General features: G+C 40.1%; 1 long non-coding RNA gene across 1 annotated transcript in view; it reads left to right on the top strand.

Moving 5' to 3' along the window:
• The window catches only part of LOC130343835 (uncharacterized), an 82843-nt gene extending 62209 nt beyond the window's left edge, over positions 1 to 20634 (top strand). Inside the window, exon 3 of the long non-coding RNA XR_008882996.1 lies at positions 20424 to 20634. This is a non-coding gene — a long non-coding RNA (uncharacterized LOC130343835). The remainder of the gene's footprint in view (positions 1 to 20423) is intronic.
• Positions 20635 to 20640: the final 6 nt, after the last annotated feature.

The raw sequence follows: 20640 nt of genomic DNA, 5'->3' as shown, positions 1-20640 counted from the left end.
AGCTTGCCGGACTACAACTTCCAGCATGCCCCGACAGCCTTCAGAATGCAACACCTAGAGGGCACTGTCAGCTTGCCGGACTACAACTTCCAGCATGCCCCGACAGCCTTCAGAATGCAACACCTAGAGGGCACTTTCAGCCTGCCAAACTACAACTCCCAACATGTCCCGACAGCCTTCAGAACTACAACACCTAGAGAGCACTGTCAGCCTGCCAGACTACAACTCCCAGCATGCCCCAACAGCCTTCAGAACTGCAACACCTAGAGAGCACTGTCAGCCTGCCAAACTACAACTCCCAACATGTCCCGACAGCCTTCAGAATTACAACACCTAGAGAGCACTGTCAGCCTGCCAAACTACAACTCCCAGCATGCCCCAACAGCCTTCAGAACTACAACACCTAGAGAGAATTGTCAGCCTGCCAAACTACAACTCCCAGCATGTCCCAATAGCCTGCAATACTACAACACCTAGAGAGCACTGTCAGCCTGCCAAACTACAACTCCCAGCATGCCCCAACAGCCTGCAATACTACAACTCCCAGCATGCCCCGACAGCCTTCAGAACTACAACACATAAAGAGCACGGTCAGCCTGCCAAACTACAACTCCCAACATGTCCCGACAGCCTTCAGAACTACAACACCTAGAGAGCACTGTCAGCCTGCCAAACTACAACTCCCAACATGTCCCGACAGCCTTCAGAATTACAACACCTAGAGCGCACTGTCAGCCTGCCGGACTACAACTCCCAGCATGCCCCAACAGCCTTCAGAACTACAACACCTAGAGAGCACTGTCAGCCTGCCAAACTACAACTCCCAGCATGTCCCAACAGCCTGCAATACTACAACACCTAGAGAGCACTGTCAGCCTGCCAAACTACAACTCCCAGCATGCCCCAACAGCCTGCAATACTACAACTCCCAGCATGCCCCGACAGCCTTCAGAACTATAACACATAGAGAGCACGGTCAGCCTGCCAAACTACAACTCCCAACATCTCCCAACAGCCTTCAGAACTACAACACCTAGAGAGCACTGTCAGCCTGCCAGACTACAACTCCCAGCATGTCCCAACAGCCTTCAGAACTACAACACCTAGAGAGCACTGTCAGCTTCCAAACTACAACTCCCAGCATGCCCCAACAGTCTACAAAACTACAACATCTAGAGAGCACTGTCAGCCTGCCAAACTACAACTCCCAACATCTCCCAACAGCCTTCAGACCTACAACACCTAGAGAGCACTGTCAGCCTGCCAAACTACAACTCCCAGCATGCCCCAACAGCCTTCAGAACTACAACACCTAGAGAGCACTGTCAGCCTGCCAAACTACAACTCCCAGCATGTCCCAACAGCCTTCAGAACTACAACACCTAGAGAGCACTGTCAGCCTGCCGGACTACAACTCCCAGCATGTCCCAACAGCCTTCAGAACTACAACACCTAGAGAGCACTGTCAGCCTGCCAAACTACAACTCCCAGCATTGCCAAGAAGTGTATGTGACAGTGATCAAGGAGGTCATTGTCCCCCAACCTGTGGCTCTACAGCAAAATGAACAGCTCCCATCATGTTTAAGTTTGTAGTTTTTGCAGTAGCCTGGAAGCCACAGGTTGGTCGGGTCATGATGGGAGTTGTAGTTTTTCAATACCTGCAATATAATGTAATATAACAGTGTCAGATGCTAGATTAGCAGACTGTCCTAGAAAAGTCTAAAATCCTGAGGACGTGGTCACATGTGGTGGGAATTCCGCAATCATTTAGGCCTCATTCACATGGCGAATATTGGCGCTGATTTTAGTGCATAATCTGCTCCGAACTTTACACCAAGCTGTAATAGGAATCTGTAACATAGTATAAATGGAGAAATGGCTCGTCAGGAAGATCATACAATATACAGTGATCCCTCAACTACAATGGCCTCAACATACAATAGTTTCAGCATACAATGGTCTTTTCTGTTATTTTCTGGACCATTGTAACTTGAAACAAGACTCAACATACAATGTACAGACAGTCCAGCCCTGCGAAACGTGTCAATGGCTGGAAGAAGCGACCAATCAGAATGGGCATTTCACTAGTAAAACCCCGGTATTACTGCAGCGTATGCACTGAATTCCTGTCTGGTAGCGCCCCCTACAGTACAGGGAGGTATTACATGTTCTGTACTACTCTTAACCTATGACACGGTTAGCTGCTCCTATGGACACCAGGTGAGGGCGGCTCCGTGTTACTTTTTTTGGACAATGTGTTCTGTACAGGACTCTGAAGAGGCTCCTGTCCTCTACATAGACAGTGATTACAGCCCCAGCAGATCGTTATTACTTTTATATGTAACGACTTGCTTTATCTGTATTAGTTATCTACTTGGTTTGGTTTAATCCTCACTTTTTCCTATTTTTGGATGACATTTCGGTGGCTTCAGAACCAATTACCAGGCGCCTCAACATACAATGGTCGTCCTGGAACCGATTAATATTGTAACGTGTAGTGTGACGTAATATAACAGTGTGACGTCATATAATATAACAGTGTGACGTAATATAACAGTGTGACGTCATATAATATAACAGTGTGACGTCATATAATATAACAGTGAGACGTCATATAATATAAGTGTGACGTCATATAATATAACAGTGTGATGTCATATAATATAACAGTGTGACGTCATATAATATAACAGTGTGACGTTATATAATATAACAGTGTGACATCATATAATATAACAGTGTGACGTCATATAATATAACAGTGTGACGTCATATAATATAACAGTGTGACGTAATATAATATAACAGTGTGACGTCATATAATATAACAGTGTGACGTCATATAATATAACAGTGTGACGTCATATAATATAACAGTGTGAGGTCATATAACATAACAGTGTGACGTCATATAATATAACAGTGTGACGTCATATAAGTGTGATGTCATATAATATAACAGTGTGAGGTCATATAATATAAGTGTGATGTCATATAATATAACAGTGTGACGTCATATAATATAACAGTGTGACGTCATATAATATAACAGTGTGAGGTCATATAACATAACAGTGTGACGTCATATAATATAAGTGTGATGTCATATAATATAACAGTGTGACGTCATATAATATAACAGTGTGACGTCATATAATATAACAGTGTGACGTCATATAATATAACAATGTTACGTCATATAATATAACAGTGTGACGTCATATAACATAACAGTGTGACGTCATATAATATAACAATGTGACGTCATATAATATAACAGTGTGATGTCGTATAATATAACAGTGTGACGTCATATAATATAACAGTGTGACGTCATATAATATAACAGTGTGATGTCATATAATATAAGTGTGACGTCATATAATATAAGTGTGATGTCATATAATATAACAGTGTGACGTCATATAATATAACAGTGTGACGTCATATAATATAACAGTGTGACGTCATATAATATAACAGTGTGACGTCATATAATATAACAGTGTGACATCATATAATATAACAGTGTGACGTCATATAATATAACAGTGTGACGTCATATAATATAACAGTGTGACATCATATAATATAACAGTGTGACGTCATATAATATAACAATGTGATGTCGTATAATATAACAGTGTGATGTCGTATAATATAACAGTGTGACGTCATATAATATAACAGTGTGATGTCATATAATATAAGTGTGATGTCATATAATAGAACAGTGTGACGTCATATAATATAAGTGTGATGTCATATAATATAAGTGTGATGTCATATAATATAACAGTGTGACGTCATATAATATAACAGTGTGACATCATATAAGTGTGACGTCATATAATATAACAGTGTGACGTCATATAATATAACAGTGTGACGTCATATAATATAACAGTGTGACGTCATATAATATAACAGTGTGACGTCATATAATATAACAGTGTGACGTCATATAATATAACAGTGTGACGTCATATAATATAACAGTGTGACGTCATATAATATAACAGTGTGACGTCATATAACATAACAGTGTGACGTCATATAACATAACAGTGTGACGTCATATAACATAACAGTGTGACGTCATATAACATAACAGTGTGACGTCATATAACATAACAGTGTGACGTCATATAACATAACAGTGTGACGTCATATAACATAACAGTGTGACGTCATATAATATAACAGTGTGACGTCATATAATATAACAGTGTGACGTCATATAATATAACAGTGTGACGTCATATAATATAACAGTGTGACGTCATATAATATAACAGTGTGAGGTCATATAACATAACAGTGTGACGTCATATAATATAAGTGTGATGTCATATAATATAACAGTGTGAGGTCATATAATATAACAGTGTGAGGTCATATAATATAAGTGTGATGTCATATAATATAACAGTGTGACGTCATATAATATAACAGTGTGACGTCATATAATATAACAGTGTGACGTCATATAATATAACAGTGTGACGTCATATAATAGAACAGTGTGACGTCATATAATATAACAGTGTGACGTCATATAATATAACAGTGTGACGTCATATAATATAACAGTGTGACGTCATATAATATAACAGTGTGACGTCATATAATATAACAGTGTGACGTCATATAATATAACAGTGTGACGTCATATAATATAAGTGTGATGTCATATAATATAACAGTGTGACGTCATATAATATAACAGTGTGATGTCATATAATATAACAGTGTGACGTCATATAATATAACAGTGTGACGTCATATAATATAACAGTGTGACGTCATATAATATAACAGTGTGACGTCATATAATATAACAGTGTGACGTCATATAATATAACAGTGTGACGTCATATAATATAACAGTGTGACGTCATATAATATAAGTGTGATGTCATATAATATAACAGTGTGACGTCATATAATATAACAGTGTGATGTCATATAATATAACAGTGTGACGTCATATAATATAACAATGTGACGTCATATAATATAACAGTGTGATGTCGTATAATATAACAGTGTGACGTCATATAATATAACAATGTGACGTCATATAATATAACAGTGTGACGTCATATAATATAACAGTGTGACGTCATATAATATAACAATGTGACGTCATATAATATAACAGTGTGACGTCATATAATATAACAGTGTGACGTCATATAATATAACAGTGTGATGTCGTATAATATAACAGTGTGACGTCATATAATATAACAGTGTGACGTCATATAATATAACAGTGTGACGTCATATAATATAACAATGTGATGTCGTATAATATAACAGTGTGACGTCATATAATATAACAGTGTGACGTCGTATAATATAACAGTGTGATGTCGTATAATATAACAGTGTGACGTCATATAATATAACAGTGTGATGTCATATAATATAAGTGTGATGTCATATAATAGAACAGTGTGACGTCATATAATATAAGTGTGATGTCATATAATATAAGTGTGATGTCATATAATATAACAGTGTGATGTCATATAATATAAGTGTGATGTCATATAATATAAGTGTGATGTCATATAATATAACAGTGTGACGTCATATAATATAACAGTGTGACGTCATATAATATAACAGTGTGACGTCATATAATATAACAGTGTGACGTCATATAATATAACAGTGTGACATCATATAATAGAACAGTGTGACGTCATATAATATAACAGTGTGACATCATATAAGTGTGACGTCATATAATATAACAGTGTGACGTCATATAATATAACAGTGTGACATCATATAAGTGTGACTTCATATAATATAACAGTGTGACGTCATATAATATAACAGTGTGACGTCATATAATATTACAGTGTGACGTCATATAATATAACAGTGTGACGTCATATAATATAACAGTGTGACGTCATATAATATAACAGTGTGACGTCATATAATATAACAGTGTGACGTCATATAATATAACAGTGTGACGTCATATAATATAACAGTGTGACGTCATATAATATAACAGTGTGACGTCATATAATATAACAGTGTGACGTCATATAATATAACAGTGTGACGTCATATAATATAACAGTGTGACGTCATATAATATAACAGTGTGACATCATATAAGTGTGACGTCATATAATATAACAGTGTGACATCATATAAGTGTGACGTCATATAATATAACAGTGTGACGTCATATAATATAACAGTGTGACGTCATATAATATAACAGTGTGACATCATATAAGTGTGAAGTCATATAATATAACAGTGTGACGTCATATAATATAACAGTGTGACGTCATATAATATAACAGTGTGACGTCATATAATATAACAGTGTGACGTCATATAATATAACAGTGTGACGTCATATAATATAACAGTGTGACGTCATATAATATAACAGTGTGACTTCATATAATATAACAGTGTGACGTCATATAATATAACAGTGTGACGTCATATAATATAACAGTGTGACGTCATATAATATAACAGTGTGACGTCATATAATATAACAGTGTGACGTCATATAATATAACAGTGTGACGTCATATAATATAACAGTGTGACGTCATATAATATAACAGTGTGACGTCATATAATATAACAGTGTGACGTCATATAATAGAACAGTGTGACGTCATATAATATAACAGTGTGACGTCATATAATATAACAGTGTGACGTCATATAATATAACAGTGTGACGTCATATAATATAACAGTGTGACGTCATATAATATAAGTGTGATGTCATATAATATAACAGTGTGACGTCATATAATATAACAGTGTGACGTCATATAATATAACAGTGTGACGTCGTATAATATAACAGTGTGACGTCATATAATATAACAGTGTGACGTCGTATAATATAACAGTGTGACGTCATATAATATAACAGTGTGACGTCATATAATATAACAGTGTGACGTCATATAATATAACAATGTGACGTCATATAATATAACAGTGTGACGTCATATAATATAACAGTGTGATGTCGTATAATATAACAGTGTGACGTCATATAATATAACAGTGTGACGTCATATAATATAACAGTGTGACGTCATATAATATAACAATGTGATGTCGTATAATATAACAGTGTGACGTCATATAATATAACAGTGTGACGTCGTATAATATAACAGTGTGACGTCGTATAATATAACAGTGTGACGTCATATAATATAACAGTGTGATGTCATATAATATAAGTGTGATGTCATATAATAGAACAGTGTGACGTCATATAATATAAGTGTGATGTCATATAATATAAGTGTGATGTCATATAATATAAGTGTGACGTCATATAATATAACAGTGTGACGTCATATAATATAACAGTGTGATGTCATATAATATAAGTGTGATGTCATATAATATAAGTGTGATGTCATATAATATAACAGTGTGACGTCATATAATATAACAGTGTGACGTCATATAATATAACAGTGTGACGTCATATAATATAACAGTGTGACGTCATATAATATAACAGTGTGACATCATATAAGTGTGACTTCATATAATATAACAGTGTGACGTCATATAATATAACAGTGTGACGTCATATAATATTACAGTGTGACGTCATATAATATAACAGTGTGACGTCATATAATATAACAGTGTGACGTCATATAATATAACAGTGTGACGTCATATAATATAACAGTGTGACGTCATATAATATAACAGTGTGACGTCATATAATATAACAGTGTGACGTCATATAATATAACAGTGTGACGTCATATAATATAACAGTGTGACGTCATATAATATAACAGTGTGACGTCATATAATATAACAGTGTGACGTCATATAATATAACAGTGTGACGTCATATAATATAACAGTGTGACGTCATATAATATAACAGTGTTACATCATATAAGTGTGACGTCATATAATATAACAGTGTGACGTCATATAATATAACAGTGTGACGTCATATAATATAACAGTGTGACGTCATATAATATAACAGTGTGACGTCATATAATATAACAGCGTGACGTCATATAATATAAGTGTGACGTCATATAATATAACAGTGTGACGTCATATAATATAACAGTGTGACATCATATAAGTGTGACGTCATATAATATAACAGTGTGACGTCATATAATATAACAGTGTGACGTCATATAATATAACAGTGTGACGTCATATAATATAACAGTGTGACGTCATATAATATAACAGTGTGACGTCATATAATATAACAGTGTGACATCATATAAGTGTGAAGTCATATAATATAACAGTGTGACGTCATATAATATAACAGTGTGACGTCATATAATATAACAGTGTGACGTCATATAATATAACAGTGTGACGTCATATAATATAACAGTGTGACGTCATATAATATAACAGTGTGACGTCATATAATATAACAGTGTGACTTCATATAATATAACAGTGTGACGTCATATAATATAACAGTGTGACGTCATATAATATAACAGTGTGACGTCATATAATATAACAGTGTGACGTCATATAATATAACAGTGTGACGTCATATAATATAACAGTGTGACGTCATATAATATAACAGTGTGACGTCATATAATATAACAGTGTGACGTCATATAATATAACAGTGTGACGTCATATAATATAACAGTGTGACGTCATATAATATAACAGTGTGACGTCATATAATATAACAGTGTGACGTCATATAATATAACAGTGTGACGTCATATAATATAACAGTGTGACGTCATATAATATAACAGTGTGACGTCATATAATATAACAGTGTGACATCATATAAGTGTGACGTCCTATAATATAACAGTGTGACGTCATATAATATAACAGTGTGACGTCATATAATATAACAGTGTGACGTCATATAATATAACAGTGTGACGTCATATAATATAACAGTGTGACGTCATATAATATAACAGTGTGACGTAATATAATATAACAGTGTGACATCATATAAGTGTGACGTCATATAATATAACAGTGTGACGTCATATAATATAACAGTGTGACGTCATATAATATAACAGTGTGACGTCATATAATATAACAGTGTGACGTCCTATAATATAACAGTGTGACGTCATATAATATAAGTGTGACGTCATATAATATAACAGTGTGACGTAATATAATATAACAGTGTGACATCATATAAGTGTGACGTCATATAATATAACAGTGTGACGTCATATAATATAACAGTGTGACGTCATATAATATAACAGTGTGACGTCATATAATATAACAGTGTGACGTCATATAATATAACAGTGTGACGTCATATAATATAACAGTGTGACGTCATATAATATAACAGTGTGACGTCATATAATATAACAGTGTGACGTCATATAACATAACAGTGTGACGTCATATAACATAACAGTGTGACATCATATAACATAACAGTGTGACGTCATATAACATAACAGTGTGACGTCATATAACATAACAGTGTGACGTCATATAACATAACAGTGTGACGTCATATAATATAACAGTGTGACGTCATATAACATAACAGTGTGACGTCATATAATATAACAGTGTGACGTCATATAATATAACAGTGTGACGTCATATAATATAACAGTGTGACGTCATATAATATAACAGTGTGACGTCATATAATATAACAGTGTGACGTCATATAATATAACAGTGTGACGTCATATAATATAACAGTGTGACGTCATATAATATAACAGTGTGACGTCATATAATATAACAGTGTGACGTCATATAATATAACAGTGTGACGTCATATAATATAACAGTGTGACGTCATATAATATAACAGTGTGACGTCATATAATATAACAGTGTGACGTCATATAATATAACAGTGTGACGTCATATAATATAACAGTGTGACGTCATATAATATAACAGTGTGACGTCATATAATATAACAGTGTGACGTCATATAATATAACAGTGTGACGTCATATAATATAACAGTGTGACGTCATATAATATAACAGTGTGACGTCATATAATATAACAGTGTGACGTCATATAATATAACAGTGTGACGTCATATAACATAACAGTGTGACGTCATATAACATAACAGTGTGACGTCATATAATATAAGTGTGACGTCATATAATATAACAGTGTGACGTCATATAATATAACAGTGTGACGTCATATAATATAACAGTGTGACGTCATATAATATAACAGTGTGACGTCATATAATATAACAGTGTGACGTCATATAATATAACAGTGTGACGTCATATAATATAACAGTGTGACGTCATATAATATAACAGTGTGACGTCATATAATATAACAGTGTGACGTCATATAATATAACAGTGTGACGTCATATAATATAACAGTGTGACGTCATATAATATAACAGTGTGACGTCATATAATATAACAGTGTGACGTCATATAATATAACAGTGTGACGTCGTATAATATAACAGTGTGACGTCGTATAATATAACAGTGTGATGTCGTATAATATAACAGTGTGATGTCATATAATATAACAGTGTAATGTCATATAATATAACAGTGTTTCCTCCATCCTTCTCCCTGGTACCAGCAGGGGTTAATCTCTTCAGCTCTCACCATTGTACATAGTAATCCGCCCTTTGGCATGCTGGGTACTTTCTGAGATGTCAGGTGAGCTGGGCGCAGGGCACACCCATAGGTGCTGTGTACAGGTAACGGGGAGACAACACTGCAGAGATCTGGATCCCCCCGTGTCCCTGGGGTTGGTATATGCCAGGGTGATGGTTGCTGTCCGTAAGGTCAGTGCTGGGCGGAGGAGTCACATACAGATGTATGGGCGGGCGGGGGCATCCATCATATGTACAGGTGCAGCTTAAAACTCCCGAAGCTGGAACATCCCCCTAAAATTTGTTCTACCTCTTGTTTTTACACCCACAGGGGTCAACAAGAAGCGCTCAGCTGCCTGGCTGTGCAGTTCTGTCATTCAGGGCTCTGGAAAAGCAGAGTTACGACCTCTGATACAGAATAATAGGAAATGAAGAAGTAGAAATTTTTTTTTTTTTTTTACAAGACCCTGATGCTTTGCAGAAGGGAAGGTGTTCTACAGCTTCTATTATGGGGGTCTGCTGTACTCATTGGGGGATTGTGCCAGATCAAACACTTGTGCATGCAACCATGATGGAGGGCGACCAACTGTGCACCTCCAGATGTTGCCAAACTACAACTCCCAGCTTGTCCGGACAGCCGTTGGCTGTGCGGACATGCTGGGAGTTGTAGTTTGTCACCAGCTGGAGGTGTACATGCAACAACTGAGATTTTGTTAGACGCTGTTCACATCTGCGTTCTCTCTTCCGGTTTTCTGTTCCGTCGCAGGTGCACCTGCACGAACACATTGTAACAAACGTATCAGGAGGGGAGATAGATTTGTGCTGCTGATGTGTTGCATTCATGCAGTTGTTTCCTTTTACTGACAGCAAAGAAAGAACTTGTCACTTAAAGGGGTACTCCAAGAAAACAAAATGTAAGTTTTACAAGAATAGTTAGTTAATCAAAATCGTAAATTACTTCTATTTAAAAATCTAAAACCTTGAAAGTACTTATCAGCTGCTGTATGTCCTGGGGGAGTCATGTAGTCTTTCCAGTACTGATCAGCTGCTGTATGTCCTGGAGGAGTCATGTAGTCTTTCCAGTACTGATCAGCTGCTGTATGTTCTGGAGGAGTCATGTAGTCTTTCCAGTACTGATCAGCTGCTGTATGTCCTGGAGGAGTCATGTAGTCTTTCCAGTACTTATCAGCTGCTGTATGTCCTGGAGGGAGTCATGTAGTCTTTCCAGTACTGATCAGCTGCTGTATGTCCTGGAGGAATCATGTAGTCTTTCCAGTACTTATCAGCTGCTGTATGTCCTGGAGGGAGTCATGTAGTCTTTCCAGTACTTATCAGCTGCTGTATGTCCTGGAGGAATCATGTAGTCTTTCCAGTACTGATCAGCTGCTGTTTGTCCTGGAGGAGTCATGTAGTCTTTCCAGTACTGATCAGCTGCTGTATGTCCTGGTGGAAGTCATATAGTCTTTCCAGTACTGATCAGCTGCTGTATGTCCTGGAGGAGTCATGTTGTCTTTCCAGTACTGATCAGCTGCTGTATGTCCTGGAGGAAGTCATGTAGTCTTTCCAGTATTTATCATCTGCTGTATATCCTGGAGGAAGTCATGTATTCTTTCCAGTACTTATCAGCTGCTGTATGTTCTGAAGGAAGTCATGTAGTCTTTGCAGTCAGACACAGCACTCTTTGCTGCCACCTCTGTCTGTGTCAGGAAGTGTCCAGAGCACAAGCAACAGCACAGTTTCTAATATGGACAGAGGTGGCAAAAGAGAGCACAGTATATGACTGGAAAGACTACATGACTCCTCCAGGGTATACAGCAGTACATGACTCCTCCAGGGTATACAGCAGTACTGGAAAGACTACATGACTCCTCCAGGACATACAGCAGCTGATCAGTACTGGAAAGACTACATGACTCCTCCAGGACATACAGCAGCTGAAAAGTACTGGAAAGACTACATGACTCCTCCAGGACAAACAGCAGCTGATAAGTACTGGAAAGACTACATGACTCCCTCCAGGACATACAGCAGCTGATAAGTACTGGAAAGACTACATGACTCCTCCAGGACATACAGCAGCTGATCAGTACTGGAAAGACTACATGACTCCCTCCAGGACATACAGCAGCTGATAAGTACTGGAAAGACTACATGACTCCTCCAGGACATACAGCAGCTGATCAGTACTGGAAAGACTACATGACTCCTCCAGGACATACAGCAGCTGATAAGTACAGGAAAGACTACATGACTCCTCCAGGATATACAGCAGCTGATAAGTACTGGAAAGACTACATGACTTCTCCAGGACATACAGCAGCTGATCAGTACTGGAAAAACTACATGATTCCTCCAGGACATACAGCAGCTGATCAGTACTGGAAAGACTACATGACTCCTCCAGGACATACAGCAGCTGATAAGTACTGGAAAGACTACATGATTCCTCCAGGACATACAGCAGCTGATAAGTACTGGAAAGACTACATGACTCCTCCAGGACATACAGCAGCTGATCAGTACTGGAAAGACTACATGACTTCCTCCAGGACATACAGCAGCTGATCAGTACTGGAAAGACTACATGACTCCTCCAGGACATACAGCAGCTGATAAGTACTGGAAAGATTACATGATTCCTCCAGGACATACAGCAGCTGATCAGTACTGGAAAGATTACATGATTCCTCCAGGACATACAGCAGCTGATAAGTACAGGAAAGACTACATGACTCCTCCAGGACATACAGCAGCTGATAAGTACTGGAAAGACTACATGACTTCTCCAAGACATACAGCTGCTGATCAGTACTGGAAAGACTACATGACTCCTCCAGGACATACAGCAGCTGATAAGTACAGGAAAGACTACATGACTCCTCCAGGATATACAGCAGCTGATAAGTACTGGAAAGACTACATGACTTCTCCAGGACATACAGCAGCTGATAAGTACTGGAAAGACTACATGATTCCTCCAGGACATACAGCAGCTGATAAGTACTGGAAAGACTACATGATTCCTCCAGGACATACAGCAGCTGATAAGTACTGGAAAGACTACATGACTCCTCCAGGACATACAGCAGATGATAAGTACTGGGAAGACAACATGATTCCTCCAGGACATACAGCAGCTGATAAGTACTGGAAAGACTACATGACTCCTCCAGGACATACAGCAGCTGATCAGTACTGGAAAGACTACATGACTTCCTCCAGGACATACAGCAGCTGATCAGTACTGGAAAGACTACATGACTCCTCCAGGGCATACAGCAGCTGATAAGTACTGGAAAGATTACATGATTCCTCCAGGACATACAGCAGCTGATAAGTACTGGAAAGATTACATGATTCCTCCAGGACATACAGCAGCTGATAAGTACAGGAAAGACTACATGACTCCTCCAGGACATACAGCAGCTGATAAGTACTGGAAAGACTACATGACTCCTCCAGGACATACAGCAGCTGATCAGTACTGGAAAGACTACATGACTCCCTCCAGGACATACAGCAGCTGATAAGTACTGGAAAGACTACATGACTCCTCCAGGACATACAGCAGCTGATCAGTACTGGAAAGACTACATGACTCCTCCAGGACATACAGCAGCTGATAAGTACAGGAAAGACTACATGACTCCTCCAGGATATACAGCAGCTGATAAGTACTGGAAAGACTACATGACTTCTCCAGGACATACAGCAGCTGATCAGTACTGGAAAAACTACATGATTCCTCCAGGACATACAGCAGCTGATCAGTACTGGAAAGACTACATGACTCCTCCAGGACATACAGCAGCTGATAAGTACTGGAAAGACTACATGATTCCTCCAGGACATACAGCAGCTGATAAGTACTGGAAAGACTACATGACTCCTCCAGGACATACAGCAGCTGATCAGTACTGGAAAGACTACATGACTTCCTCCAGGACATACAGCAGCTGATCAGTACTGGAAAGACTACATGACTCCTCCAGGACATACAGCAGCTGATAAGTACTGGAAAGATTACATGATTCCTCCAGGACATACAGCAGCTGATCAGTACTGGAAAGATTACATGATTCCTCCAGGACATACAGCAGCTGATAAGTACAGGAAAGACTACATGACTCCTCCAGGACATACAGCAGCTGATAAGTACTGGAAAGACTACATGACTTCTCCAAGACATACAGCTGCTGATCAGTACTGGAAAGACTACATGACTCCTCCAGGACATACAGCAGCTGATAAGTACAGGAAAGACTACATGACTCCTCCAGGATATACAGCAGCTGATAAGTACTGGAAAGACTACATGACTTCTCCAGGACATACAGCAGCTGATAAGTACTGGAAAGACTACATGATTCCTCCAGGACATACAGCAGCTGATAAGTACTGGAAAGACTACATGATTCCTCCAGGACATACAGCAGCTGATAAGTACTGGAAAGACTACATGACTCCTCCAGGACATACAGCAGATGATAAGTACTGGGAAGACAACATGATTCCTCCAGGACATACAGCAGCTGATAAGTACTGGAAAGACTACATGACTCCTCCAGGACATACAGCAGCTGATCAGTACTGGAAAGACTACATGACTTCCTCCAGGACATACAGCAGCTGATCAGTACTGGAAAGACTACATGACTCCTCCAGGACATACAGCAGCTGATAAGTACTGGAAAGATTACATGATTCCTCCAGGACATACAGCAGCTGATAAGTACTGGAAAGATTACATGATTCCTCCAGGACATACAGCAGCTGATAAGTACAGGAAAGACTACATGACTCCTCCAGGACATACAGCAGCTGATAAATACTGGAAAGACTACATGACTTCTCCAAGACATACAGCTGCTGATCAGTACTGGAAAGACTACATGACTCCTCCAGGACATACAGCAGCTGATAAGTACAGGAAAGACTACATGACTCCTCCAGGATATACAGCAGCTGATAAGTACTGGAAAGACTACATGACTTCTCCAGGACATACAGCAGCTGATAAGTACTGGAAAGACTACATGATTCCTCCAGGACATACAGCAGCTGATAAGTACTGGAAAGACTACATGATTCCTCCAGGGCATACAGCAGCTGATCAGTACTGGAAAGACTACATGACTCCTCCAGGACATACAGCAGCTGATAAGTACTGGGAAGACAACATGACTTCCTCCAGGACATACAGCAGCTGATCAGTACTGGAAAGACTACATGACTCCTCCAGGACATACAGCAGCTGATAAGTACTGGAAAGACTACATGACTCCTCCAGGACATACAGCAGTTGATAAGTACAGGAAAGATTACATGACTCCTCCAGGACATACAGCAGCTGATTAGTACTGGAAAGACTACATGACTCCTCCAGGACATACAGCAGCTGATAAGTACTGGAAAGACTACATGACTCCTCCAGGATATACAGCAGCTGATAAGTACTGGAAAGACTACATGACTCCTCCAGAAAATACAGCAGCTGATCAGTACTGGAAAGACTACATGACTCCTCCAGAAAATACAGCAGCTGATAAGTACTGGAAAGACTACATGACTCCTCCAGGACATACAGCAGCTGATAAGTACTGGACAGACTTCATGACTCCTCCCGGACATACAGCAGCTGATAAGTACTGGAAAGACTACATGACTCCTCCAGAAAATACAGCAGCTGATCAGTACTGGAAAGACTACATGACTCCTCCAGGATATACAGCAGCTGATCAGTACTGGAAAGACTACATGACTCCTCCTGGACATACAGCAGCTGATAAGTACTGGAAAGACTACATGACTCCTCCAGGATATACAGCAGCTGATCAGTACTGGAAAGACTACATGACTCCTCCAGAAAATACAGCAGCTGATAAGTACTGGAAAGACTACATGACTCCTCCAGGACATACAGCAGCTGATAAGTACTGGACAGACTTCATGACTCCTCCCGGACATACAGCAGCTGATAAGTACTGGAAAGACTACATGACTCCTCCAGAAAATACAGCAGCTGATCAGTACTGGAAAGACTACATGACTCCTCCAGGATATACAGCAGCTGATCAGTACTGGAAAGACTACATGACTCCTCCTGGACATACAGCAGCTGATAATTACTGGAAAGACTACATGACTCCTCCAGGACATACAGCAGCTGATCAGTACTGGAAAGACTACATGACTCCTCCAGGACATACAGCATTTGATAAGTACTGGAAAGACTACATGACTCCTCCAGGACATACAGCAGCTGATCAGTACTGGAAAGACTACATGACTCCTCCAGGACATACAGCAGCTGATAAGTACTGGAAAGACTACATGACTCCTCCAGGACATACAGCAGCTGATCAGTACTGGAAAGACTACATGACTCCTCCAGGGTATACAGCAGCTGATCAGTACTGGAAAGACTAAATGACTCCTCCAGGACATACAGCAGCTGATCAGTACTGGAAAGACTACATGACTCCTCCAGGACATACAGCAGCTGATCAGTACTGGAAAGACTACATGACTCCTCCAGGATATACAGCAGCTGATCAGTACTGGAAAGACTAAATGACTCCTCCAGGACATACAGCAGCTGCTAAGTACTGGAAAGACTACATGACTCCTCCAGGACATACAGCAATTTACAATTCTGTATGCAGTTTACTATTCTGGAGTTCCCCTTTTAAGCAGATGTGAGGTGTGCGCCTGGTGTCAGCGGCAGGATTGGCGGATTTTGCTTAAGCTCCGCCTCTGTTAGCGGCACAGTTTGGCATTTGCTCAAAACCAATATGAAAGGGCAGAATAGAGGGAGCCGCGGATTTTGTTTGAAGAGCTGCGGAGGCCGTTCTCTTGTGTTTAGAGAGTGAAGATTACTGCGCTCGACGTCAGGGCGACTCCAGCTGTTGCAAAACTACAACTCCCAGCATGCCCGGACAGCAAACGGCTGTCCGGGCATGCTGGGAGTTGTAGTTCTGCAACAGCTGGAGGCACATGTGTTTGGAAACACTGTATTGAATAGGACATGAGGGGGCGGCTGATGTAAAGGGGAGGGGGTCCGGAGTGCAGGGTTTCCCCATAACGTCACCACTGGTGCAGACGGGGCGTTTTTGGTGCAGTTTTTACCTTATTAGTCAGGGCCTCCTGTCTGGCTGGGGCTCAGGAGGATGTCACTGCCAGTCTCCCTACACCCCATCAGTCCGGGCCCCGAGCTGTGCGTCCGGCCCCGTCTGGCTCTGTTTGTCATGGTGATGGGATCCAAGCGCCGGACACCTCTGTGGACCAAGGCTTTTTATGGTGTTTGCTGTAGAGATGGGAGTCCTGTGGCTCGGCCCGCTATGTGGCGTAGACGGGGCCGGCCGTACGCAGCAATCAATTAGGGATGTCACAGTACTAGATATTTTCTTCAGGAGCCTGGGAAAGCTGGGTGGCATACAGTAACATCTGGTATTTCTCTTCATGTCTTCAGTATAGCTGTTACACCAGACAGATATTCTCTTTAGGAGACTGGGAAAGCTGGGTGGCACATAGTACACAGTGCAGGGCTCACAGTACTTCCCCAGCTTTATAAGACTCCTGAATGGCAGAATACTAGTGTGACATCTGGTACTCTTTTCTTTGTCTTCTATATGGTTGCTATACCAGACAGGTATTCACTTCAGGAGACTGGGAAAGCTGGGTGGCACATTGCACACAGTGCTAAGCTTACCGTACTCCCCCAGCTTTATAAGACTCCTGAATGCTGGGGCACTAGTGTAACATCTGGTACTTCTCTTCATGTCTTTAGTATAGCTGTTGCACCAGACAGATATTCACTTTAGGAGACTGGGAAAGCTGGGTGGCAGCCCATACACAGTGCAGGGCTCACAGTACTTACCCAGCTTTATCTTTATAAGACTCCTGAATGGCAGAATACAAGTGTGATATCTGGTAACTTTCTTTATGTCTTCAATATGGTTGCTACACCAGACAGCTATTCACTTCAGGAGACTGGGAAAGCTGGGTGGCACCCAGTACACAGTGCAGGGCTCACAGTACTTACCCAGCTTTATAAGACTCCTGAATGGCAGAATACAAGTGTGATATCTGGTAACTTTCTTTATGTCTTCAATATGGTTTCTACACCAGACAGATATTCACTTCAGGAGACTGGGAAAGCTGGGTGGCACATGGCACACAGTGCAAAGCTTACTGTGCTCCCCCAGCTTTATAAGACTCCTGTGACATCTGGTACTTCTCTTCATGCCTCCAGTATAGTTGTTGCCTTAGATACATATTCTCTTTAGGAGACTGGGAAAGTTTGGTGGCAAGCAGTATAAAGTTCAGAGCTTACAGTTCTCCCCCAGCTTTATAAGTCTTCTGAATGGCAGAATATTGGTGTGACATCTGGTACTTTTCTTTATGTCTCCTATATGATTACTACACCAGACAGCTATTCCCTTCAGAAGACTGGGAAAGCTGGGCGGCACACAGTACGCACTGCAGAGCTTACAGTACTCCCTCCATCCCAGCTTTCTAAGACCCCTGTGTGACAGAATACTAGCGTGACATCTGGTACTTCTTGTTATGTTTTCTATATGGCTGCTTCGTCTAACAGATATTCTCTTTAGGAGACTGGTACAGCTGGGTGGCACACAATACACAGTGCAGAGCTCACTGTACTCCCTCAACTTTATAAGACTCCTGAATGGCAGAATACTAGTGTGACATCTGGTCCTTCTCTTCATGTCTCCAATATAGCCGTTGCCTTAGATACGTATTCTCTTTAGGAGGCTGGGAAAGCTGGGTGGCAAGCAGTTTAAAGTTTAGAGCTTACAGTACTCCCCCAGCTTTATAAGACTCCTGAATGGCATAATACAAGTGTGACATCTGGTACTTCTCTTCATGTCTCCAATATAGCCTTTGCCTTAGATACATATTCTCTTTAGGAGGCTGGGAAAGCTGGGTGGCAAGCAGTATACAGTTTAGAGCATACAGTACTCCCCCAGCTTTATAAGACTCCTGAATGGCAGAATACAAGTGTGACATCTGGTACTTCTCTTTATGTCTCTTGTGCTGGTTCCCCGTGACATTACCGAGAGGGCTGGGGCTATGATGTCATCAGAAGCTCTCAGTAGTGCAGCCTCAGGCTTTAGGCCTAGAATAATCATGAACAGTGAGTAATTATTATTACAGTATGAGAATATTCATTTGCATCTCTACCTTTTAGGCCTTGTTCACACAGTTATTTCACCATGGGATTTAGAGCACAATATGGAGGCATAAGACGCTAAAGGGGTACTCCGGACTAAAACAATTTATTTTCTAATTAACTGGAGCAGAAAATGAAACAGATTAGTAAATAACGTCTATACATTAATCCTAATCCTTCCAGTACTTATCAGCTGCTCTCTGCTGACACCTCTGCCCATGTCAGGAACTGTCCAGAGCAGGAGAGCTGTGCTATGGGGATTTGCTCCTACTCTGGACAGTTCCTGACATGGGCAGAGGTGTCAGACAGAAAAGAACAACTCAACTTCAGCAGCTGATAAGTACTGGTAGGATTAAGATTTTTTAATAAAAGTCATTTACAAATCTGTTTAACTTTCTGGAGCCAGTTGATGTGAAAAAAATTGCTTTTCAGCGGAGTATTTGTTTAACACTGGGTGAAAGGAAGTTTATTGTAGCGCCCCCCAGTGGTAAGCTAACATTAAGGCTCTATATATGCTACATGACCACGCCTGTGATGCAATGCTCCAAACATGTGACGTCACATGATAACAATGTGTCCTCCTCTCTCCAGGTCTCAGTCGGTGTCTCCCCCACCGGTTCTGTCTCCGATCCGGACACCATCGTACCCTCTCAGTGACAGCGAGGAGATCTGCAGAGCCAACAGATTCCCCAACATATCCAACAATAACAGACTGGTCATCAAAGACTGGACCCTGCGAGGATCTACCGTAAGAGACCTGCGCTCTCCGGGGGCCGCCTCCAACCACTTGTCTAAATCGGTCAGCGTC

The sequence above is a fragment of the Hyla sarda genome, unplaced genomic scaffold (genome assembly GCF_029499605.1).
Source record: "Hyla sarda isolate aHylSar1 unplaced genomic scaffold, aHylSar1.hap1 scaffold_69, whole genome shotgun sequence".
NCBI classification, from domain to species: domain Eukaryota; kingdom Metazoa; phylum Chordata; class Amphibia; order Anura; family Hylidae; genus Hyla; species Hyla sarda.
The sequence above is the reverse complement of the archived record's forward strand: the minus strand, read 5'-3'. Positions and strand labels throughout refer to the sequence as shown.